Source organism: Pseudochaenichthys georgianus, unplaced genomic scaffold, assembly GCF_902827115.2.
Source record: "Pseudochaenichthys georgianus unplaced genomic scaffold, fPseGeo1.2 scaffold_167_arrow_ctg1, whole genome shotgun sequence".
In the NCBI taxonomy this organism is placed as follows: domain Eukaryota; kingdom Metazoa; phylum Chordata; class Actinopteri; order Perciformes; family Channichthyidae; genus Pseudochaenichthys; species Pseudochaenichthys georgianus.
The window spans coordinates 1,192,031-1,219,569 of NW_027262480.1; the positions used below are offsets into that span (position 1 = coordinate 1,192,031).

The following is a 27,539-nucleotide window of genomic DNA, read 5'->3' on the forward strand; positions in this document are numbered from 1 at the left end:
AGGTAAAGGAGTTTTTATGTACAAATGACATCCTGTCTAAACATCAGTCAGGATTCAGAAAGAAACACAGCACCATCACTGGCTCCAAAATGGTGGAATGAGCTCGCCATTGAAATCAGGACAGCAGAAAGCCTGCACATCTTCCGGCGCAGACTGAAAACTCATCTCTTTCGACTCCACTTTGAGCGATAGAATTACTAACAAATAACTGCTAACAGAGCACTTATATACTAATAAAGGACTGGCTTATCTATAGCCAGTTGAGCAGCACTTGAAATGTTTTGGCTCTATGAAACCTGATGTACTTATATACTCTGTTTTCTTCAAGATTGTGTCTTCCTGGTCGAATGTACTTCTTGTAAGTTGCTTTGGATAAAAGCGTCAGCTAAATGCAATGTAATGTCAAAGAATGTATTTCAAAAATACTGCTGCTGGTTTATAAAGCTTTGAATGGTTTAGGCCCAAAATACATTTCTGACCTCCTGCTAAACTCTGAACCATCCAGATCTCCCAGGTCTTCTGGTCTGCTTTCTGTCCCCAGAGTCAGAACTAAACATGGAGACGTTCAGTTATTATGCTCCAAACATCTGGAAGAAACTCCCAGAGACCTGCAGGTCCGCTCCAACTCTGACTACTTTTAAATCCAGGCTGAAGACTTTTCTTTTTGCCGCTGCTTTTAATTGAGCTGTTCATATTTGAAACTGCACTGTAACTTTTATTCATGTATTTTGTCTTTTAATGTTTATTGTATTATCTTTGCTTTTTAATGACGGTTTTGAAATGCCATTTTCTTAATGTCTTTCATTTTTGTAAAGCACTTTGAAGGGTGCTGTATAAATAAACTTGCCTTCCCTTACTCAGGGTTCTTACACCTTTTCCAAATTCAAGCACTTTTCAAGCATTTTCAAGGTGCATTTTCCAGCTTTTCAAGCATCTTACAGCTGTTGTAAATTACATATTTATATACACATACTCAAATGATTATTTCCCTACCTCACATTAAATCAGATGTTCTTTATGCTATAAACAACCAAATGTGTGTTTCGTGATAGCATTCTACACGAGGATGAAAAATTAAAGAAAAGAAAACTAAGTTTAATATTTCAAAATTAGTGACCTGTACGTAGACTGGGCCTCCCATATACCTGGCTGAGCCGATATACAACAATCAGCCAAATAACTTTTCAATACATTATTGATTAATTGTTGAGGTACTTTTAGGTTGGTAGTGAACGCAAGTCAGAGGTACATGGTGTACTTCTACTCCACTGCAGTTCAGAGGTACATGGTGTACTTCTACTTCTCTACAGTTCAGAGGTACATGGTGTACTTCTACTCCTCTATAGTTCAGAGGTACATGGTGTACTTCTACTGCACAACAGTTCAGAGGTACATGGTGTACTTCTACTCCACTACAGTTCAGAGGTACATGGTGTACTTCTACTGCACTACATGTATTTAACACCTTTAGTTACTTCACAGATGTGGATGAATGATGTGAAATATAACCAAGTGTTAAATCAGACTTTAGTTCCACCTGGAGTCAAGTCACAAGCTCCCCTGCAGTATACAAATTCATTCAGACTAGCTGCACCTTCACCAGCTCTGAAAACACTTTCATGATCAATCATTATAAAATATATCATATATATTATTCTGAAATGGACCAATCTGCACAACGACTACTTTTAGTGTCGCTACTTTCACTATATTTAGATGAGAATACTTTTCTATTTTCACTTGAGGAACATTTTGAATGCAGGACTTTTACTGTAGTACTTCTACTTTTACTCAAGTACAAGATCTGAGTACTTCTACGTTTACTCAAGTACAAGATCTGAGTACTTGTACTTTTACTCAAGTACAACATCTGAGTACTTATCCACCTCTAGTAGTGTATTAGTCTGAATTGTAGCCACAAAATCACGCAGAGCTGCATAAAAATAGACTCACAATGGTAACAAGTGGAAAATAATATTTACAAATGTGTCCAATGATTTGTAGGTAATTCTTTCTGACTACTCAAGACACCTGACTTATACATCTTCAAAGGAAGACTGTGTTCATTCTACAATTACATGGGATTAAAACAAAATGTAGTTTTACTTGTATAATATTTCAATTTTATATAAAAGACAGTTTATTTTCATCTGTTTTCAAATAAAGAAAGTCTTGGCTTTCAAAATATTAAACTTGTTTCGGCAAATTCAGATGATAAATACAACTTTGAAGCTTCAGCATAATTACAAGCGGAGAACGGACTAATTTAACGTCACAGCGAGCACAACAACAGCCGGTGTTTCTTGTGAGTGTTTCCCCGGTACACAAACGCAGAAATACACACACACTCGCGAGCTTCCCCCAGACCAGTAATACAAACGAAAATGTGTCTTCGGGTCAATGTGACTGATTTCGATAGAGCAAGTCACATTTGGTTTAGGCACGAAACATACTACCAGTAGAAATACATTGCTTTCAAAATCGCTCTGTGTCGAATCAATCGATTATATTTCATGACTATAACACGAAATGCAGTGAGTGCTTCGTCCTCTGAACACCACACGATGGCGACTGTAACGCACATAACATAGGTACGCTCCTCTGAAATGATTGTCCCCTGCAATTATGATCATCCCTCAATCGAGTTCGCTATTCAGCTCGCTAACGTTAGCTTAAACAAATGTAACATGCAACGATAGCCTAATCTAAAATGCTCTTCTACGGCGTACCTTTCATGTGGCTCGTCAGCGCAGACTCTCGCATCGTTATTTGTTGCAAACTTTGCAGGAGGCTACTCGTGGGCTTGACCCTCGTCTTAGCCATGGCTTGTATTGGTCTTCTGCTAGCCAACGCTCCTGGCACACCTCCTGGCACACAGTCATCTATCACTCTCATCAGAATGCCCAGGTCACACGTAACACAAACATTTGCAGGTCGCGCGCATAGCGCGGGAAGGCCGCAGCGGAGCTGTTTTATGTAGAAGCGAAGCAATTCTTTTCTTTTAATCTAAAAAGCGAACTATTCAGTCAGACAGCAATTTTTTGTAAAAGTAAAGCATTTACATTTTCAAGCACTTTATCTCAATTTCAAGCACCATTCCCAAAATTCAAGCACTTTCCCAACCTTGAAAACAGCACGTCAAATTTCAAGCATTTTCAAGGATTTCAAGCACCCGTACGAACCCTGCTTACTCTCTACACTGATGATTGTCGTACCAACACAACACATACATTCATAATTAAGTACTCTGAGTTTCATACAAATACTTGGGTGTAATGATTGACCACCTGCTTTTATGGAAAGAGCACATCTTTTTGGGCGATCAGAGAAATTCTTCCATTGTTCTTTACATTAGGGCTGAACGATTAATCCATTTTAAATCGAAATTTGAAATGATGCGATTATCAAATCGCAAAACCGGCGATTTTTAAAAAAATATTTTATTTGTTATAGTTTTCTTTCTTCTTGTGTGTCAGTCATCCACATCAATCAGAAGCCATTGTTAACCAATCAGAAGTGGCCCATGATAGTGATAGACAGATTGATCCAATCACCTGCCAAGTATTTTTGAAAGTGCCTGCCCTTTCCAAATGGCTTCCAATGGAGCTTTCCTCGATGGTTTGGTGAATCAAACCATCTGAGTCAGGTTAGTAATACTCCATCCCATGTTTTACATCTATTACAGGGTGAATCTTAAACTGAAGCTTGACTTTAAAGCAACCCAACGGAAGTTTCATATAAGTTTCGTTCTTTCACTCGTAGCTCGGGCTGCTAGAGACGGGAGCATGTTGATACGACCTTCCTAGCCGGAGATATAGCCGCATTTTACAATAAACTTCCGCTGGGTTGCTTAAAAACAAATATTGCAAATCAAATCGCAATATCTGTCAGAAAAATCACAATTACATTATTTCCCCAAATCATGCAGCCCTACTTTACATCTGTGATCGTGTCTGTTCTGCAGTACTGCAATGCTACCTGGTACAAGTGTTCGTCAACAGCTTTCAAATCAAAACTGCTCCACCTGTTACAACTCTGCTCAAAGATTGTTGGTCCACCCTGTCAGAGACTTTCTGACTCAGCAGACCATAATAACCTGAGAGGCTGTCCAACAACATCATCTGGGACCCAAAGCATGCTCTGAACAGAGAATACGAACTGCTGCCATCTAATGGAGATTCAATGAAGTCAGCCTGAAGCATCCTTTGTGCTCCAGTCAGTCCTCTCAGTAAACACAGAGCTGAATCCAGACCAAAAGCACGCTGAAGGCTCTTTGAGCAGGTTGTCTCTCACTGATCCTGCTGTTATGTTACATGTTTGTTTTTCATGTATTGTGTCTTGATATTTGTTTATGTTGATGTTACACATGGAGCTGCTGTGATGCAAGTCACATTTCAGACTTGATCTGACCAATAAAGTGTTATCGTATACAACAACGTTCTAAGCTATATCTAACCATACAGTGCATTCATATTGTATTTTCTAAACAGGTTGTGATCTTTCATTTGGGGATAACAGTGATAGGAATATATTGTGATGAAGTGCACACTGACCTGAGCTCCAGGGGTCTCTTTGTTCTCCTCCATGCTGCTCTCAGTGCTCCTTCTCCGGCTGTGTCTCTGAAATAATCAACACAACTACAGCTGACACAAAACAAGACAACTCAATACAACCGACAGACACAGCAAAATAAATCTACAGCTACTTCGTAGGTTCAAAGCAGAGGCGAGAAGTTACTAAGTACATGTACTCAAGTACTGAACTTAAAGGGGACCTATCATGCAAAATGCACTTTTGTACGTCTTTTATACATGAATATGATAAGTACCATTTAGAGGTACTTTTACTTTACTTTTATTTCTATGTAATGCTACTTTGCACATTTAGAACAGTTCAGAGGTAAATTGTGTACTTCTCCTCCACTACATGCATTTAATACCTTTAGTTACTTTAAAGATCTGGATGAATGATGTGAAATATAATCAAGTGTTAAATCAGACTTTAGTTCCACCTGGAGTAAATTCACAAGCTACCCTGCAGTATACAAAGTCATTCAAACTAGCTGCACCTTTACCAGCTTTGAGAACACTTTCATGATCAATCATTATAAAACATATTAAAAATATGTATTATCAGAAACACACACCGCCACTCACTGAAGGATGTTACCTCTCTCTCTCTCCTCTTCGTCCTGGTTCGTCAGTCGTTCTTCTCCTTGATAAAACACTGCCGTTAAACACACTAATCTCCCTTTAATGCCTTTACTTATGTTTACCGATCAGCCACGTGGTATAAAAAGCTACGAACAAAGAACGGGAGGCAACAAAAACACGGTTTAACGGATAAAAGCACGGATAAATCACCCTCCAAGGATACATTAACTCTTTGTATGTGTTTTAAAAGTCTCTTAAACACATTACATTCGGTATAACATCTGTATCAATGTATGTTAGCAACGTATAGCTTCTGAGGACCGGAAGCTAGAAACGGACCACCGCAATGCATCATGGGATTTTTGTTTTTGTTTTAAACATCAGTTCACTGCCCCCTGTGGTGAAAAAATAGTAAAAAGGTACGCTATTAAATTAAATAATAAGTAATAATTACAATAATAATAATAATAATAATAATAATAATAATAATAATAATAATAATAATAATAATAATAATAATAATAATAATAATAATAATAGATATAGATATTACGGTGGCCCTGAAGTGCAAGACACCACAGCATTTCACAAAACACCACAGCATTTCAGAAAACACCACAGCATTTCACATTGGACGGAAAGGGTATTCCTTTAGGGAGAACACTTCTTGTTTGTGATTGGACAGAGCCAGCCAGAGAAGCACTGCTGTGATTGGTTGTGTTTGCTGCCAGTCAAGAAATGACGCTTGTGATTGGTCAACACCCGACAGCTAAATATGTCCCTACCATCAGCCGTGAGCACACACTCAGAGCTCTTCATATCTGTTCAGAAACTGGACAAAAGTTAAACATGTACAAACCACAGACTGTCTATTAGTGATGGTGAGATGAAGCCTTATGAAGCTTTGAAGCTTTCCAGCCAATTGGTTCGCAAAAGGGTTCATCTCATGAGGCTTCATCATGGGCTTCATTTGAACACAAACCCCCCTGTTGGTCAAAGTGTGTAAAACAGGCAGATTGGACATCTCAACAGTGTGCTCTATCTCATATCGAGTTCCCAATGAGTAAAGCCTTAGAATAACTCTAAACAACGAACATAAAATCCTATTTTCATGTTAACAATATTGTATTTATTCCAGTTGAATGATTGTGATGGAAAAGCCTAAGGAGGCTGGTAAACTTTGCAAAGAGGGATTTGTATTCCTTAATAATATTCATAAACGTAACCATGTTGTAGCCTGAGAAAGGCTAAACCATATCAAAGAATACATTTATTAACTACATTATCTCATTTAGCTGTAGCTTTTATAAACAACAACAAATACGTATTGGGCAGTCATTGAACCTGAAAACATTGACACATATGTATTCCTGTATTTATTCATTTATTTGTTTATGTTTTTATTCCTACATTTATTTATGCTTGCATCCATTTATAGGCTACTTATTGACATGTTCCAACCTATGTAAGTGAGGGTCTCTCTTGATTCCATCGTGTCACCGGGCCCGGGACAGGAAGGATAATGTGATTCTTATTATACATCCATGGGTATTATGAGTGTTGTGGTTCAACGGTTCAACCGATCTGAATCGCTTCGTGAAGCAGTCACGTGGTGTCGACAGGCAGCGAGGCTTCGTTTGTCATCGATGACGTCACTGGCCCAAAACGATACAAGCCTCGATACATGCTTCACAAAAAGCTTCGGGGATTACTCGACACACGCTCCGAGGCCTCGGCGCAATAACATCACTACTGTCTATGTCATGGTGAATACAGTCGCTGCTTTATTTATGTCTATATGACGTTGTTGTGAGCGTGGACGGAGCAGCTACAGGTTAGTTTAGCCTGATGGATCCGATTCCGATAGGATTTACATGGAGATACGGCCCGCCCCCTCTCCAGCGTCTTGTTTGAATGACAGGAGTAAATACAGAATTAATGCTTTATTAACTCATGGTTTGTAAGGGGCTTATCTCCATGTAAATACTATGGTAGACCACCCAATATTCGCATCGCTCTAATCGCGGCTGTCAGCTGTGTTTGCTCGTGTCAATGCTGTCAATTAACGCTTTGACAAGTCTGCAGACAAGACGGCAGGCGAAAAGCTTTTAAAATGCGTGTTTTCTGAATCGGATTCATCAGGCTAAACTAACCTGTAGCTGCTCCGTCCACACAACAACATCATACAGACATAAATAAAGCAGCGACTGTATTCGCCATGACATAGACAGTCTGTGGTTTGTACATGTTTAACTTTTGTCCAGTTTCTGAACAGATATGAGGAGCTGTGAGATCTGAGTGTGTGCTAACGGCTGATGTGTTGGGACCATACGTTGTGGGACCATGGTTGGGACATATTTCGCTGTCGGGTGTTGACCAATCACGAAGCGTCATTTCTTGACTGGCAGCAAAAACAACCAATCACAGCAGTGCTTCTCTGGCTGGCTCTGTCCAATCACAAACAAGAAGTGTTCTCCCTAAAGGAATACCCTTTCCGTCCAATGTGAAATGCTGTGGTGTTTTCTGAAATGCTGTGGTGTCTTGCACTTCAGGGCCACCGTAAGATATAGATATATAAAGATGAGATGGGTTTCAAAGTTGTGGAAAATGTTTTTGTTTGTAATAATACTTTTTTTATTATATATGTTTTGAATATAATGATTGATCATGAAAGTGTTCTCAAAGCTGGTGAAGGTGCAGCTAGTTTGAATGACTTTGTATACTGCAGGGTAGCTTGTGAATTTACTCCAGGTGGAACTAAAGTCTGATTCAACACTTGATTATATTTCACATCATTCATCCACATCTGTAAAGTAACCAAAGGTATTAAATACATGTAGTGGAGTATAAGTACACCATGTACCTCTGAACTGTAGTGGAGTAGAAGTATAAGGTAGCTAAAGTAAAGTCCAAGTTTCTCCAAATTGTACTTCAGTACAGTACTTGAGTAAATGTACTTAGTTACTTTACACCTCTGTTAAAGATACATCTAAAATTATCATAAAATCACTCAAATAGGATGTAATTGCGTATTTAGTTTAGTTATATTTACTCACTTTTACTAAATAATGTCTTGTCAGAAAGTGTTTCCATCACCCACAGAAATGTGACTTGCTTTTTGCTGAATTTGAAACTCATTAGCCTACTTACATCCAAACAGTCTGTGTACATTCCTCTCATATTCTGTTTTTAAACTAGTGAACAGAAAAGGAACTGCAAACGGTTTTAGAGTTTTTAGTTTTTACCTTAATGACCAAAATATATTTGAGTGGGAGGAGGGAGGGACCTCTCGGAAGTAATTTCCAAACAAGATCCTTCGTCTGGTAGACCCTCGATGACAGAGGAAGGTTTTGGCTATTGATAAGAAGAGCCTTAAAGAGGGCGGGATCAGGGATTAGTCAAAGATATTCAAGACACATTATGAAAACAGAAAATGAACGAACATAGCTGAAGGAAAAAGATGTGAACAGATGTATCAGGAAACAGATCCTATCCCCATATCTAATGAACTCTGGAAAAAGTGGTGTTTTAAACTATTAAATGCATTACAGGGGAATGAACCGTGGGCTCCGTAAACAGAACCAAGTCTTAGACCTCTATCGTCCACGATGAAGTGTTTTAACTATATGAAAACACAGGTGTTGTCTGACAATAAACGCACCAAAGAAAGCTGATTTAACCTTTTGAACACGCTGCAATAGTGACGTTGTGTGGCAATTTTTTTTCTCCCATTTTTTATATTCCTTTGTAGTTAAGTAGCCTCATTTAATAGAGTCCTCCCTTTGTCCTCCTTTTTTTGTTGGCTCAGATATATCTGTGCCTTTTGGCCACTTTTGTTTGCTCCTGGCTGCTTGTCTGCCCTTTTGTTAACTTGTGGTGTAAATAAATGCTTGTAACGTTACCAGTTCCATACTGGTGTATGTCACTTTCCTCTACCCTAGAAGGGGGACGTAACAACTGTCAAATTATTAAACCCTTAGGTAGGGTAGTTCATTTCGGAGAAACCAGCTCGAGCGAGCTAGAATTTGAAAATACACAGCTGGAACATATCTGCCACTTCCTTACAGAGCCCCTCCTCCAACACACACGAACGCGCACATGACCAATGAGGGCACGAGATAAGTTTGTGCACAGATGGAAGGCTGACGGGCAGGTAGGCCATCCAGTTACTTTACAGTACTATGGCTTCCACGTTTGAATTTTTTTATGTATTTATTGTCAAAGCATTTAATTAATTAATTAATTGCTATCGGGATGTTAAGAGCATTCGATGGAATATAACATTCGGAGCAGGGGCGGTTCTAGGGGGGGATGTGCCCCCCTAACACTCACTTTGGACCCCCCTGTGGCACCCCTGAAAAAAAGAAAACAAAAGTTTATGATTACAAAATGTCTTGGCTGACGGAATAGGCCGAACTAACGATATTTGTCATTCTAGTCAGACCCGTTAGAACCAACCCGATATCACGGCAAGACGTGCACATGTGACGATTTACCATGCTGGGAGACGTGAAGATGTCACGATTTCGTCCCTTCAAACGTGACGGTTACACGGTATTGTTAACCCATGTTAACCAGTGGAGAAATAACTGGAAATGCCAAGCAAATGCTACCCCGACGGTCGGTTGTTATTGTCAATATTAATATAATAATGATTTATTTTTTAATAGTCACACTCGATTACGCCGATTTTTTTGTTTCCCCAGCTGGTCGACACCTCTTTTAGCAGAAACAAAGGCTACATTAATGTATTAAATCAATGTTAATCCATGCGTGTGGATGTGGAATTAACGGACGTGACGTTGTGCGATTGAGTTGCCAGGCAACAGCTTCGGTTCATGTTAATTTACAAACTCTTCAACTACAACCGTAGTTATATTTAAAAACATGTTAGAAGGCCTCACACAATACTTTAATGCAAATTCAAATGTAAATGTGAAGGAATGTATGTAATGCAATGCAAGGCAAGGCAAGTTTATTTATATAGAACTTTTCAACACAAGGCAATTCAAAGTGCTTTACAAAAAATGAAAGACATTAAGAAAATGGCATTTAAAATCAGTCATTAAAAAGAAAAGCTAATAAAATAAACATTAAAAGAAAAAATACATGGATAAAAGTTACAGTGCAGTCTAAGATATGAATAGTTCAATTAAAAGCAGCGACAAAAAGAAAAGTCTTCAGCCTGGATTTAAAAGTAGTAAGAGTTGCAGCAGACCTGTAGGTTTCTGGGAGTTTGTTCCAGATATTTGGAGCATAATAACTGAACGCTGCTTTACCATGTTTAGTTCTGACTCTGGGGACAGAAAGCTGACCAGTCCCTGAAGACCTGAGAGATCTGGATGGTTCATAATTTAGCAGGAGGTCAGAAATGTATTTTGGGCCTAAACCATTCAGTGCTTTATAAAGCAGCAGCAGTATTTTGAATTATATTCTTTGACACACAGGAAGCCAGTGTAAAGACTTCAGAACAGGAGTGATGTGATCCACTTTCTTAGTGTTAGTGAGGACTCAAGCAGCGGCGTTCTGAATCAGCTGCAGCTTTCTAATAGATTTTTTAGTGAGAGTATAACAAAATACATCGGTGATAAACTAAACCGGAAACTGACGTAGGCAAGATCCTCAGCTCGATGATTGGATGGTTTAGCCGTAATCCATGCTGGGATTTTGGTGTTTATGTGATGACAAATATGATGATAAAAAATAAAATAATACTTTATTCCGAGTGTGCTTGCTTTTCTCTTTGAAAGTCATCATATAACGGCATTGTAATACACGGTACGGCTACATTAAATATTACATATCTGCCGTAGTTCTCTATTTATAGAGCCCTGCTGAGAAGACTTCTAGACAAACAGGAAGAACTGCCGCCAAAACTGAAAACGTGACGTGGATCATAAATGGATCAGCAATTAAACAACATCTTACATTTCTTTTCACACAATACGTCTCCTTGCAGTATCAACACTAATTCAGCTGACTTTTATATTTGATCCAATTGGTAGATAGGCTGTATTTACACCATAACGGTGCACGGCTGATATAAAGGGACACCTAGTGGTTAAAGCATGTTATTGAATTTAATTATTTTCATTATATTAATAGGATCCCTATAAAGCATATTCATTACTCGTTATTCTCTACTAATATTTAATTAAAGACTGTATATAATGAATATTTTGCAAATCCCTTTCAAGATTTTCTAAGGTTTATTGACATATCATATACACAAACGGTGTAGTTATGCAATGAATGAAAAACTTGGGTCGCAGGTTCCTCAATAGTGCATTACAAGACATCTATCAATATTTGTGCATGCCTCCAGCAATGTTAACTATGTTGAAGCACTTATTTTAACTGATATTATACATAATGTATTATACTCTTATAAGATGTATTTAGATATTTAATCTCCGGCCTTGTCAGGTATTGAACATTCAATAAATAAATAACACAGAATTATTAAATATAAAACACAGAATTTGTGTGATTATACTAAATGATTTACAAATAAACACCACTGCATATTTACAACTGTTACACATTCTGATGTAACGCAAATGTTTCCAACTTGGGATCAATAAAGTATATCGATGGCTCCTGCCATATTTGCAAAATGTGCCTCTGAACCTTGACAAGTGCATGTTTCAGGCTTATCAATTAACAACAGGGTTAATGTCACAGACATAAGACCAGCTGTTAAATAAAGCTTGTTATGTGATGACTTTCAAAGAGAAAAGCAAGCACACTCGGAATAAAGTATTATTATTTTATTTGAAAAAAAATGTTTTCGGTCTGTTTCCGGTATTTGTTTATGACAATGTGATGTGAGATGTGAGACTGGAATTGCACAGGGGAAAATAACGTAGGCTATCTATGCCGCGATTTTAGAAGCGGATTTTGTTAAACTAATATGTTTGCGCTGTGGACCAACACTATAAATTGACGGGGAAGGGGGTAGCAATAATGATAACACCATTAAACAGTTACACAACATAACAGAAATAATATCGATAGCAGCGTCCATAGCAACAGAAAAGGGAGCACGTAACACATGCATACATAAAAAGAATGAATGCTAACTAGGTAACATAAGATAAGAATAAACAAGTTTAAATTATTTGTTATTGGTTGTGATCATATTCTAAAGATGTTTGGATTATTGAAAAGTATACAGCTCTCTTTCATCTGATTGTTGAGAGCTGTATCCATAAATTCATGTTGTGTAAGTAGCTCTCATCCTAAAAAAGGTAGGAGAACCCTGCATTCAAGCTTAAAAACTGTATAAGTATCTGAAATAAATATGTGTAATGAAACAAATACCAATAACTGTGTTGCATTGTTTTCTTATGCGCAATTACTTCATACTGTCTTTGACTTTTTCGTCCTGCATTTGTTGTGCCCCCCCAGTCAAATTAGTCTGGAACCGCCACTGCTCCGGTGCTGCGGAGGCCATGATGTCTGATGTTGTGGTGAACTGCCGTAAAGATAATAGTACTGTTGCAAAATGTGAGGTGGCAGAGTACACGTAGTGACCGCCAGAGGGAGCCAAATACCTTATCAATAATATTAATAATAATAATAGATTACATTTTTATAGCACCTTTCAAGGGACCCAAGGCCACTTTACATGCTGTCAACAAACAAACAAACCAGCAATGAAGTTTTAACACGTGAAACGTTATTGATCCCACATTGGGAATTATTTAGTGACATCAGCAGCTCTTCAACATCCTCATTAATTCTCTGAATAAACGGGCCGTGTGTTAAGGAGACATTTCTGTAAAAAGATATCCGCATTGCTTTATATAGATTTAAGTAGTTATTGTGATTGAATGATATATTGTTTATTTTATTTTAAACTAAGGGGGACCGTGCCTTTGAGGCGGTGGCCCCTATGGAATGAACTCCCCCATAAACTGAGAGCCTCTGTCTCAGTGGAGGTTTTTAAGGGGCAGCTAAAGACTCACCTTTTCCTGCAGGCTTTTGGGGCGTCTGTTTTATGCCTTTTATTACAAACAAAAACATTTGTCCCAATGTTTAACATCTGTCATACCAGTCCCATGTTTATATATTATTATTATTATCAATAATAATGTAATTATTGCAGCTTAACAAGGCTAGCAGTTTAACCCTGGATATATAATATTTTATATATGGAATAACAAGGCTATAAGAAAACCATGGCTGAAACACGGCATAGTTAAACATTTCTTCATAGTTCAATAAACAACAAGAAAGTCCCCTCAGATGTTAAGACCTTTACAGATACATGCAGCTAAATATAACATTTGAACAGGTTAAGATACACAAGGAGGTAAAAGGTATGATAATAAAAAATTAAATACAGTGTTACGTTCCCTTCTAAACTAGGGGTACAAAGGGAAGTAACAACATGTGAAAGTAACCAGGAGAGAGGAAACTGATTTGACAAAATTAGTAGATAATGTTTCATTTTCTGAAAAGGAAGAAGGCTCACCAGCCAATTTACAAAACAAACTTAAGAGGAACTGAGAACAACTTTCTCCTTAGAGAAGGTGACTGAAGTACTCAATGCACAAAGATAACCTGGAGCACATCTCCTAACAATGAACATGTTAAACTAACAGGTCTCACACAGAGACACCACACTACACATGCTGCACACGTCACACAAGCAGCTCAGGAGAAGGATTATGAAAACGTTCTCTCAGAAAGATAAGACACAAGACAAGTGAATGGATGCAACAATATGAAACCCTATAAAATAAAGTGAACATATAGGTACAACAGAAATACAAATACAAATGAATGGTAATAAAAATGTCATAATTCTAATAAAGGTTAAAAGATTAAAATATAAGAAACCAACGTAAAAATAAATGTTGTTATTGAAACGGTTAAATAACTATTATAAGATAAAACCCTTCCTATATCATAAATAAAACAATATAAAAGTAGGTAAATAATAAAGACTAAACGACCATTTCAAGTGGGAGGTTGCTAATAAAAAGCTAATCTAAAGAAATGTGTCTTTAGAAGGTGTTTAAAAAAGTCCACTGAGCCTCTCTGATATTTCCTGGTGTTCCACAGTTTGGGAGCGTAGTGGATAAAAGCCTCACCCATTTTCTTTTGGGGGACTTTAGGGATATTCAAAAAGCTGAAGAGGACCTCAGGGATTGTCCAGGGACATCAAATGAGACTGACTCAGTGAATTGAAGTCTGTTAGTCAGACTTCAATTCAGGAAGACTCTTCAAATATAACAGGACATCAGGAGGAGGAAACATCTAGCTTGAATGTCATACTGTAGTTGTTCAAAACTATGCGGTGTGGATTCGCTCGTGGAGTTTAAGGTGAATACTTTGAGAAAACGTTTTCCCACACTCTTCACACCAGTACGGTTTTTCTCCAGTGTGAATACGGTGATGTGTTTGGAGAGCACCTGATGTCGTGAAAGTTTTCCCACACTCTTCACACCAGTACGGTTTCTCTCCAGTGTGAATACGTCGATGTGATTCGAGAGCATCTGATCTATTGAAAGTTTTGCCACACTCTTCACACCAGTACGGTTTTTCTCCAGTATGAATACGTTGATGTGATTTGAGAGCACCTGATGTCGTGAATGTTGTCACACACTCTTCACAGCTGTATGGTTTTTCTCCAGTGTGAATACGTTGATGACTTTTGAGAGCACTTGATGTTGTGAAAGTTTTCCCACACTCTTCACACCAGTACGGTTTCTCTCCAGTGTGAATACGTCGATGTGATTTGAGAGCATCTGATCTATTGAATGTTTTCCCACACTCTTCACACCAGTACGGTTTTTCTCCAGTATGAATATGTTGATGTGATTTGAGAGCACCTGATGTCGTGAATGTTGTCCCACACTCTTCACAGCTGTACGGTTTTTCTCCAGTGTGAATACGTTGATGTGTTTGAAAATTACCTGATGTTGTGAATGTTTTCCCACACTCTTCACACCAGTACGGTTTTTCTCCCGTGTGAATACGATGGTGTGCTTTGAGATGACCAGATCTAGTGAACATTTTCCCACACTCTTCACAGCTGTACGGTTTTTCTCCTGTATGAATACGCAGGTGGCACTTTAAATGTGAAGATGTTGTAAAGGATTTGTCACATTGCTGACAGCTGTGACATCTCTCTCTTCCTTTCGGTTTCTAGAACAGACGGACAAAGAAAGAGAGAAAGTAAATCTAAAAAGCATAAATACAGTTAACATAATAAAAACTCTTAATATAAACCTTGAGTTAACGGAATATTACTTTTACTAACTATTTGTGTTTATTATATTTGTATTATATTTGATACAGTAACAGCATCATTCTAACCACAGTATATACCAGAGGTGGGGGTCTCGAGTCACATGACTTGACTCGAGTCGCATATTTTTTTACTTGAGACTAACATTGATAAAAGACTCAACTTTAAATATTTTTCTTGGTATTGAACGAAGCCCCAAAAGGGCAATGAAAAAAAAAGCATGAAAAAGTTACCGGTGCGCCAAGGGGAAAGTGGAACGCACAGGAGACAGACGTTTCATCATAGACAGTAGATAGTTATGTTTATGTGGGGAAATGGCAATGCATACATTATTTGAGATATATTTCAAACTCGGACTTCCTTTTAGGGTTAGGTCATTTCGGCCAGGGGTGTAGAGCTATATTTGATTAAGCACCGGCTCGGCAAAACAGGAGAGTCTGTGAACCAGTCTGCCTTAATCTATGAATTCATGTCTGTGACTCTCACAGTATCTGCGGCCCACAGCTGTTTTATAGAAGGAAAACCTCCTTCACTTCATGACATCTCTGCAGCACCAGGTGGCAGTAACTTTTAATTTTAAATAAATAAAGTATTGGCTTTCAGAATATGAAACCTTTATTTCCAAAATCACACGATAAATACATTTTTGAAGCTTGTAAAGGGAAGATGACAGGCACCTCTCACTCGCGCTCTGCTCTTCCGCAGCGCCACTCCCCCTCCCTCTGGCTGAAATTATGAATGTAAGGCGTATAGTAATCATTACAGTTACAGTTTGTTTTCATCTGATTTCAAATAAACAAAGTCTTGGCTTTCAGAATATTAAACTTGTTTTGGCAAATTCAGATGATAAATACAACTTTGAAGCTTGTACCGGCATAATGAGAAGCCGAGAACGGAGTAACTTGACGTCACAGCAAAAATACACAAACACACACACACTCGCGAGCTTCCCCCAGACCAGTAATCCAAATCAAAATATCTTCCCTCCGTAGTATTTGGATCATTTGCTCCGCTAATAATCAATCAGATCGATGGATTCAAGAGAAGAGGAAACTTTGAAGGCCTTTTTCTCAAAATGATGACTCTGTGACAGTCATTATATAATGTGACATATTTTTGCTTAAGTACAAAAACAATCATGATATCATTAGAAAGCTAGGAATCTCCTCTTTCCAACAGTGTATAGCCTACAACTCAAAATGTGTCTTCGGGTCAATGCGACTGATTTCGATAGAGCAGGTCACATATATAGTTTGTGCATGTTTGTAGTCGTTCTAACACTTATCGATATGGAGAAAATGTGTAATCACATTAAAATAGTTTTTTTAATTATGTAAACACACACCAAAAAATAACCATTAACCTGCCTGGGCCGCAACAGCGTATGAGGACTTCATAACATGGAAGAAACTATGAATGTGTCGTACCCACTTAACAAGAAGAAACTCAGCTAACTGACGATATGAAAATATTTTACTGAAACAAAACACAACTCTAACACAGAGTCTCAGAATCAGCAGTAAGCGAAAGAGTGCGCACTTAGCACATAACTCACGGTAGAAATATTGTATACTTCATCGGATCTGCACAAACTAGATATCATATGAAAGCCGAGATTCCACAGATTCTAATGGTATATGTATCATCACTGTGCGACCAGAACTCACGGCAGCGAAGGCACGCAAAGACAACACACAACTTCACTTTAAAGGGAGGCGTGTGGCGTTGGGATAAGGGGGAGCACAGGTTCAAACCCCACTGCAGTCAGCATGTCGCTATGTCCCTGAGACACTTCACCCCAAATTGCTTCTTTGGGGAATGTCCACAGTATTGAGTATGTAAGTCGCTTTGGATAAAAGCGTCTAACAAGTGACATGTAATGTAATGTATTGTTAACAGGGCCATTACGGCAAATACGTCTTACCTTTGCTGTTTTCTGATCAAATGTTGTGCTCAATGGCATTAAAACACATATAAACGCTGCTGAAGATTAATCCAATGTCTCTGTGTCTCTGTCTCACTTTGAAATGATTATCAATATTATTATGATATTTGCTGTAAAAATACAGAAATAATCACATCCTGTCTCTCAAATACTTTGGACAAGGTTCAACACTGGCTGAACAACATTTGCTTACAGTTAAATGCAACAAAACAGTATGCATGATGTTCAGTAAACGACCAGTCAAAATCGAAGGATCCAATGTGTTTTTAAACGTTGCAGAATTAGAACTAGTCCTCCACTTCAAGTATCTCAGAGTCATACTGGATTCGAACTTGACTTTTAACCTGTTAAACCCCAGGCCTGTTTTTCAGGTCTCAGGCTCGAAAATGACATTCCCAGAACAAATGACCATATCTTCCCTTCTAAAAGGGGAACATTAATAAACTTTTTTCTCAAAGTAATGATAAACCTGTGAGTTGGATGTAGAAGAGTCAGAATCAATATAGATGTTTTTTATTTTAAAGAAAATTCAGATTGAACATAGTAAAAAACTGTAAATTATAGTGTCCGTCCAAAACATATTTTTTGGATGATGGGTTAGTAGACTAAAAGCTTTAGGAATCCAAAGTACAACATATAATAAGTACCCTGTATCAAGATTGATGCAAAACAAGTGACATTTGACCTTTTTGGAGAGGTTTAGCAAACAACAAAAACCTTGGTCGAATTGGATGATTGACATCTCTTTTTAACCACTTGAGCCAATATAATCGAGTGAAAGTTCCACATACACACACAGGTTATCAAATAAGGAGTGATAGTGACACGTAGAAAAACCGGAAGCTGCGCTAACCTCTGGTGGCAACCATTAGCAGCTCATTTTTCTTCTCCGATTTTTGCATAAAAATGGAATTATGGATTATCAATACTTTTTTCAAAGTGACAGACACATTGCTATAACCTATGGATTAACCTTCATTCTCATTCTTTCTCGTTTTAATGGCATTGAACACGACTTTTGATCAGAATAACAGCTAAAGTGAGCATATCTCCATGTTTTGCTACCTAAAGCTACTTGTGTGTTGTCTGTATTTGCTTCCCCTGTCACGAGTTCTGATCGCTCAGTGATGATCCTTATATTTATATAATCTGTGGAATCTTCCTCAGGTTAGCACTGTAGTCAAGACCTGCTTTTTCAAAATACGACTATTGGCTAAGACCAAGTCGTTTTTATCTTTTAAAGACCTAGAAAAGGTTATTAACGCCTTTGTTACCTCAAGACTGGATTACTGCAATGCTCTGTATGTGGGTATGGACCAGGCCTCAATTAGACGCCTCCAGCTAGTTCAGAATGCAGCTGCACGTCTTCTCACTGGCCATAAAAAGCGCGACCATATCACCCCAATTCTGGCTCCATTGCACTGGCTTCCAGTTCGGTTCAGAATAGATTTTAAACTCCTTTTATTTGTTTTTAAAGCCCTAAATGGGCTGGCTCCTGCCTATATAGCCGAACTCCTCCATCGCTACACCCCAGGCAGAGCCTTAAGGTCGGCTGATCAGCTGCTGCTGATAGTGCTTAAGACCTGGCATCGAGCTTACGCAGCGGCTGGCTCTAGGCTCTGGAATACTTTGCCCCTCCATGTGAGGTCGGCCCAGACCCTGGGGTTTTAAATCAACACTTAAAACTCACTTTTTCTCTCTGGCTTTTGCTTAATTATTTATTTATTTAGTTCTTTATTTAGTTCTTTATTTTAATATTTATAACATAACATAGGATTTCATAAAGTATTTTTAAAATAGTTTATACATTATTCGAATAGGAATAGTAGATAGGATTACTTAAAATATAGTACTTTATATTTAATCTTTTTTCCCTTTAGACCCTTGCGGTTTATTCTTAAAAACCCTTACCCACCCCCCATTTCCCCTCTGCTGGTCTATGGCCTTGTAGAGGGTAACGGGGTACAGAGTCGCTTAGATAAGTGGGGGAGTGCATCTGACGAAGAGATAGGTTGTTGTGCTACCTATCTCTGTTTCTTATCCTATATCTAATAGAACTGCTCGGGTCTTGATAGATTGAGTGGGGAAGTTCATGAGATCTTTCTAGAGGGTTATCAAGAATAACTTTTATCCAATGACCATCGTACAAGGACAAACTTCCAGAGAAAACCCACAGTTTAAAGGGAAAAAAATGGGAGAAACCTCAGGGAGAGCAACAGAGGAGGGATCCCTCTCCCAGGACGGACAGACGTGCAATAGATGCCGTGTGTAAATCGAAGAGATAATACATTTTACAGCATCGAGACCGTATGTTAGGAAATGCATGTGTCTGTAATAAGAAGATGAATCCACGAGGATGTCAGCTACAATCCTGTGGAAGCCATCAGGTAGGTAGGTAGGTTATTGGTTATGTACACATATTAATTATTAAAATGTAAACCGATCTTTTTCATATGGGTGTTTGGAGTTGTACCCCCTAGATCTAGTCTCTAGTCATTCTGCTTAAAGTGCACCAGATTGAAGCATTTTACTTTAAAATGTTCAAACATTTCTTCCCGGGATGTCTGAGAAGGCAGATATGCTTGTTTTTCTCAACAAGAACTGTTTTAAACTTTAAAAGTCGGACTGTTGTAGCTTCAGTGGTTCTCAGGTTACAGTTACATAGTAGTGCATATAAACAGACTGATTAATGTGAATATTACTGTAAACTAACCTGTGTAAAAGTTTCTCGAATACATGTAATCGAAAAGTAGAATCGGAATCGGAATCAGAATCGTGGAAATTCAAACGATACCCAACCCTACCGTAGACGGACCACTTTTGGACAAAATGTCCTCTCCATTAAAGGCAGCTCATTGTGGAACAGCCTCTCAACTAAGATACGGGATTGTCCCACTGTCAATAGTTTTAAAGAAAAACTTAAAGAATGGTTGAGAAACAAACAGACGTGCAATCACCGCTAAATGCACTTTAATACAGGGGTATCTCCTCTTGCACTTTATGTAGCTCTTTTATCTCCTCCTGCACTTTATATGTTGTAGCTGCTACATTGTACTACCTTGTGGTAAATGCTCTTTCTGCATATCATGTATTTCTGTTTGCCATGTATATAAATGTTATGTTCATAAATCTTGTATGTGACGGGACTACGGATGGAAATTAGCTCAAAGCTAAAATCCGGCTCGTTTACATTTCAAAGCATTATTTTGTTTAAAATGTTCATTAATGTGCATTTTCCCGGTTCAAATAAACAATTAAATGAAATGAAATTACTGATAATCCATCATCATATTTATGTCAATAACCGGAGTTTTCATATAGAGTGTATGAGAGCGTATAACCCAGCTTCCGGTTTTGGGCATGCTGGCTGCACATCACTCATTCACCAATGGTAATGTTTAGATGGATTTAGGAACCCCCTCTTGATTCTATTGGCTCTAAAGGTTAAAAAGAGGTGTCAATGATCAAAATCAACCAATGGGTTCCAGAGATATAGCAAATACACCCAAATGACCCCAGAGGTGGTTTTATTTTCTAAACCTCCCTAAAAGGGTCAAATTTCACTGTTGTGCATCAATCTTTATACAGGGTACTTATTATACATCCAACTCACAGGTTTATCATTGCTTTGAGAAAAGATATTATTAATTTCCCCCTTTTAGAAGTGAAGATATAGTCATTTGTTCTGGGAATATCATTTTCGAGCCTGAAATCTGAAAAACAGGCTCAGGGCTTAACAGGTTAACAATAAACACATGTCAAGTAAACTGAAACTGCCCTTTATTCAACAACTAGTCCAGCAGCAAGGCTTTAAACAAAAGGCTTTCGTTTTCGAGATACCCCTACCCGAGGTAGAACAAATGACAACAATGATTTTTCTTATCTTTAGGGTCTCCCAGAGATGGGGACTCGAATCTGCGACTCGGACTCGAGTCGCACTTAAGTCGCACACACAGAGACTTCAGACTTGACTTGGACTCGTGACCAAAAGACTTCAGACTCGACTTCAGACTCGACTTGGACTCGTGTGTTGGGACTCGTGAACAATCATTGTGTTTTCTATTTTTGGCGTATTAAAGGTGGGGTAGGTACATTTGAGAGAAACCGGCTCGAGATCGCTAGAATTTGAAAATACACAACCGGAGATAATCTGCTAGAAGCTGCTACTTCCTTATAGAGCCCACCTCCTCCAACACACACGAACGCGCACATGACCAATGAGGGCACGAGATAAGTTTGTGCCCAGATGGAAGGCTGACAGGCAGGTAGGCTATCCAGTTATTTTAGCCGGGCTCATTACGCAGACGTGCGCGCCTCTGTTACTACCTCGTAGTAACACAATAGCGACCGGCGGCACACCTGCGGCTGTACCGCTTGTAATTAGGTTCAACTACAAAAACTTCGAACAAAACGCCGGCGGCACCAACAAAGGGAGCGCACACTGCAAAGTCTGCAATATCAAAATCAAGGATGCTGGCGCAACAACGTCGAATTTCATCAGGCACTTGGAAACTCACCCGGAGAAGTCAGTCACATTAACGCATATGGACGGTTTAGCTCAGCATCAGCTATGTAATGCTAACTTAGCTTGCTGCTAGCTTTGTAACTGAATATTTGAAAAGATTAGTGAATTGCTTGTCACACTTGTTTGAGTTGAGTGGCGTTGACATCCAATTCTTGACATGACATAACGGTAACGTTAATCATTACCCGCTTTTAAGTACTTTTAACAGTTTCCCTGCGGGGGATTAATAAAGTATTTGTGGTACTGATTTCTGATTCTGAAGTGTTTTGCTTATAAGTTATTTGCATTTAGCTGAAGTGTGGTGTTTTTACTCATATTGCATTGCAATAGCCTGTTTAAAGTGATCATATAACAAACAACTAATCAGTACTGATACTGTATGCTAATAGATATAGGAGTGATAATAACACAGTAAATGCTTTGAATTTCTTAGATATAGCTGTGCAGTACTCTTAACAGACTGGATAGCAGCAGACAATAGAAGGCTTATTACAACCAGAAGAGACATGAGACTTTTATTTTTTTAGAGACTTGAGACTTGACTTGGACTCGTGACCAAAGACTTGAGACTTGATCAAGTCTCACCCCACAAAGACTTGAGACTTGACTTGGACTCGTGACCAAAGACTTGAGACTTGATCAAGTCTCACCCCACAAAGACTTGAGACTTGACTTGGACTCATGACCAAAGACTTGAGACTTAACTTGGACTTGCAAAAAAAGACTTGTGAACATCTCTGGGGTCTCCCATTAATGAAATTGATTGTTGTCAAATTTTCTTTTGGGGGAACATTTTCTTTTTGGGTTGTTCTTTAGAACTACCCCAATCCCTGAAAAAGAGCCAAATTAGACCAGGCAGAATGTGGGAAAGGTGACAAAAAAGCCCATAACTTGAGAATGACCACTCTTATCGTCTTTAGATTTGCTGAGGTATGAACCAGGTGGCTGTCCTACATCACCAAATAGTCAGACCATTATTTAACTAAAGAAATACTGAATTATAGTTCTGTAAACTTAGCTTTAGTTTAGACGGAAATTGTACTTTTTGGTGATAGGAACATAGGACTCAATCACTTTTCTCTCATTTATCAGAAAAACTGAAATACCTAAAAGATTTCATTTCATTTCAAACCTTTATTTAACCAGATTGGTCCCATTGAGATCATAGATCTCTTTTTCAAGGGAGACCTTGAATACCATTACTGAATTGTCTAGGGTGCTATTGAACACTAACCAGTAGGTACTATTGAACACTAACCAGTAGGTACTATTGAACACTAACCAGTAGTTGTATGGAAATATCTGGTACAGTTCTATTGCAAATGAGATTTCTTTAGACATAGGCCTACCTCTTCTCTGAGACAGTCAAACTCCGAATGGGGGATAAGTGGCACAATAGCCTATAAGTTAAGAATGCTCACTCTGATGGTCATTATATTTGGAGAGGGAAATACCAGGTGGCTGAACTACATCACCAAATAGTCAGAATAAGAGTAACCCAATACAATCAAGTGTATTAGTTCTAAATTGCAAGCCTCTAAAACATAGGTGTAAATAGTACAGGTGTTATTGAAACTGGAACCTTAATTCAAAGTACAGTATACAATTCATCAACTCATTCTGTGAGAGGTCAAGTATATAGATACTCGAATATAATGTTAAATGTCAGGTTCCTCAGAAACATTAGGGGACACATGTTGACATTCTGCATAGCAGGTGCAGAACTCCGTACAGGGAAGGCCAACAGAGAGGCACTGGCACTTTCCACTCTCTCCAAACTTTGCATCTTTGCAATACAAGTGAGTAATGTCTCTCACTTCTGTAGGTGCTGGGGGTTTCGTAAATAGCACTGGTTGAATGGCCCCATCTCTGACAATCCACCCCTTGCCAACAGGACTCCATTACAACTGACTACACTCAGGATTTGACGAAGGGGAGGAGGTGAAGAGCATCTGCACAGCAGGAGTCAGCAGTTTGACATCACTGTACAGTGATCAGGAGGAGGCAGTCACAAGGATGGAGCTCCATGCATCTTGCACAGTAATATTCCCGCGTCACTGTGAGGTCTGATGACACAGGTGTGGAAGTACTGCTCATATATTATGCAAGAAAATACATGTTTGGTTCATCTCTAGTGTACATGCATGCAGGCCATGGAATGAGAGAGAGATATGTCCCCATCAACATCATATGTCGTGCACTCACTGGCTGTGGCACAACAAGTAGTACAGAATAGGAAAGACAATCAGCATCAGCAGGTGTTTGTGACCCTGACCAGAGCTGTTTCAGTGCTGTGGGCGGAACGGAAACCGGACTGGAATTTCTCTAAGAGGCCGTTTAGTTGGAGATGGTCCTGAAGCTGGGCGGCAACTACAATGATGTCTACCAGCATGTCATGCACTCACTGGCTGTGGCACAACAATTAGTTTGTACAGAATAGGAAAGACAACAGTATTCACCAAACTCAAGACCCATCTCAGCGAGCTCAAAGATCTGGCCCATTTTGGACTCTCTGCCAGCTTGGAAGAGTCTTTGCCAGTCGCAAGAGGATTGGCGCTTCTGCTATATGGAAAAAAGGAAATTGTACTGATGCGCACAAACTTGGATGAACTGAGGTTCATAATTGCATCAACAACAGATGCAGCCTCGGAAAATCTGCCGCCAACAGAGGATGCATTTTAACAACATGTAAAGAGCAATGTTTCAGACAGCGATATGGTGTCACAGCCCGAACCCAAACCCTTGTTATGGATTCCTGTTGGCAAGGGGTGGATTGTCGGAGATGGGGCCATTCAACCAGGGGACACATTGACAGAATGTCAAAATGTGTCCCCTAATGTTTCTGAGGAACCTGACATTTAACATTATATTCTAGTATCTATATACTTGACCTCTCACAGAATGAGTTGATGAATTGTATACTGTACGTTGAATTAAGGTTCCAGTTTCAATAAAACCTGTACTATTTACACCTATGTTTTAGAGGCTTGCAATTTAGAACTAATACACTTGATTGTATTGGGTTACTCTTATTCTGACTATTTGGTGATGTAGTTCAGCCACCTGGTATTTCCCTCTCCAAATATAATGACCATCAGAGTGAGCATTCTTAACTTATAGGCTATTGTGCCACTTATCCCCCATTCGGAGTTTGACTGTCTCAGAGAAGAGGTAGGCCTATGTCTAAAGAAATCTCATTTGCAATAGAACTGTACCAGATATTTCTATACAACTACTGGTTAGTGTTCAATAGCACCTACTGGTTAGTGTTCAATAGTACCTACTGGTTAGTGTTCAATAGCACCCTAGACAATTCAGTAATGGTATATTTTTTAGGGATTTCAGTTTTTCTGATAAATGAGAGAAAAGTGATTGAGTCCTATGTTCCTATCACCACAAAGTACAATTTCCGTCTAAACTAAAGCTAAGTTTACAGAACTATAATTCAGTATTTGTTTTGTTAAATAATTGTCTGACTATTTGGTGATGTAGGACAGCCACCTGGTTCATACCTCAGCAAATCTAAAGACGATAAGAGTGGTCACTCTCAAGTTATGGGCTTTCTTGTCACCTTTCCCATTCGGCCTGGTCTAATTTGGCTCTTTTTCAGGGATTGGGGTAGTTCTAAAGAGCAACCCAAAAAACATTTTTCCCCCAAAAGAAAATTTGACAACAATCAATTTCATTAATGGGAGACCCTAAAGATAAGAAAAATCATTGTTGTCATTTGTTCTACCTCGGGTAGGGGTATCTCAAAATCTGAGGGCCCTTCCTGCTTCACTAACCTCTGGAGACCCTGTTTCGATGTGCATCTGCCGTCCGTCCACAGGATGGCGGATGAGGTGGTGGCCTTCTTGCCCCAGTTTGTCCGTCTCCCACGCGTGGAGGACTTGCCGGTGGTTGGTGATGGTTTTTCCTGGTTGGCTCACCACCAAGCCTTTCGCAAGGCAGCTGGGGTAATTGACAGCTGCCACATCCGAATCAAATGCCCAGGTGGCCCTGATGGTCAAGACCACTTCAACAGGAAGCTGTTCCATTCAGTTGTGTTGCAGGGCGTCTTTGACCATCAGGGAAATGTTGTGGACATTTGTGTGGGTTACCCAGGATCCGTGCATGATGCACGGATGCTTAAGAACAGCCCCATCTACGCTAGGGGGACTTACCCTCCACCAGGGTATTTCCTCCTAGCTGATGGTGGCTACCCATGTCTACAGGTACCCCTGGCCCTTATCACACCATATAAGAGGCCAGTGAGAGGCATGGCAGAACAACGGTTTAATTCCCATCACTCCAGGGGTCGCTCAATCATTGTGCGGGCCTTTGGGGTGATGAAAACCCGCAGGTGTATCTTCTTAGAAGCACTTGAAGTACATCATGAGTTTGTTCTCAGGGTAATGAATCATTCTAATGTTTCTGTAGCAAATTAGTTAATTGAAATCCTAATATCCTTATCCTGCTATACTAAGACTGTCTTAATGCCTAACAATTGCATAGTCACAATACTACAGTATGCATCACACTTTGTTTTGTCCTTTTTCTGCTCTGCCTTGTGCACAGGTTGTGACAGCCTGTGTAATTGTCGGGGTTGGGGACGACCAACCTCCAGAAGATGCCGCCCTGGAGGAGGACAACCAGCCACCTACTGTGCATGAAGGTGGTGGGGAAAGTGAGAGTGAAGCAGCATGGCGGCCACCACCTCATCCACCACCCTTGTGAACGAGGTGTCCGCACTTGCTGTTGCTCCACTGGACCATGACTATTTTGCACAGGTGAAGAACATTGCTCAGATCCCATGTCACAATCTGCTTATGTACTTGAGTAACTGTATTTTGTAAAATGATCATCTCTCCAGGACTGAACCACTAACTAACTAAAACGTTCTCCTGTTTGCAGCCTTGAAAAAGTTCTGGAGGATAAACAGCCATAACAACATCATAAAATCACCATCATCGCCCAGGACCTCAAATCATCAAAAAAGCCCAGCAGGGGATGTTCCTCCTGAGGCAGCTGAAATTCAACTTGCCAAAGACGATAATGGTGAACTTCTACACCTCCATCATCGAGTCCATCCTCACCTCCTCCTCTAGCGGGTCATCCGCTCTGCAGAGAAGGTGATCGGCTGTAATCTGCCATCCCTCCACGACCTGCAGGCCTCCAGGACCCTGAGGCGGGCAGCGAAGATAGTGGCCGACCCCTCCCCTCTGGCAGGAGGCTGCGCTCCATCAGGCCCAAACCCTCTCGCCACCTGAAGAGCTTCTTCCCCTCCGCTACCGGCCTCTGAAACAAGGCCCGGCCCGCCCACTGACACTTTACCTCAGCCACAACGTAGACTCTATATGCATCACATTAATGATCATTAATGATGATACATTCAAATATTGTTCAAATATTGCTTACTGCACATATTTCATAGTTTATATTCTATAATTCACTGCATTATATTCTGCTGTAAATTACTGCTTTATTTTATTGCTATATATCCATATTTTGTTAGTGTTGTTAATATAGTTCGCTATCTCTGCACTTTTTTTCAAATTTCTGTTTTAAATGTTATGTAAGCACCATAACATCAAGTGAAATTCCTCGTACGTGTGAACCTACCTGGAAATAAACCCGTTTCTGATTCTGAATAATACAATTTGTATTCATATATCA

General features: G+C 39.3%; 1 pseudogene; it reads right to left on the reverse strand.

Annotated features, from left to right (window-relative positions):
- Nucleotides 1-15,255, reverse strand: part of LOC117441324 (zinc finger protein 721-like) — a 243,847-nt pseudogene extending 228,592 nt beyond the window's left edge.
- Between the last annotated feature and the right edge of the window lie 12,284 nt (nt 15,256-27,539).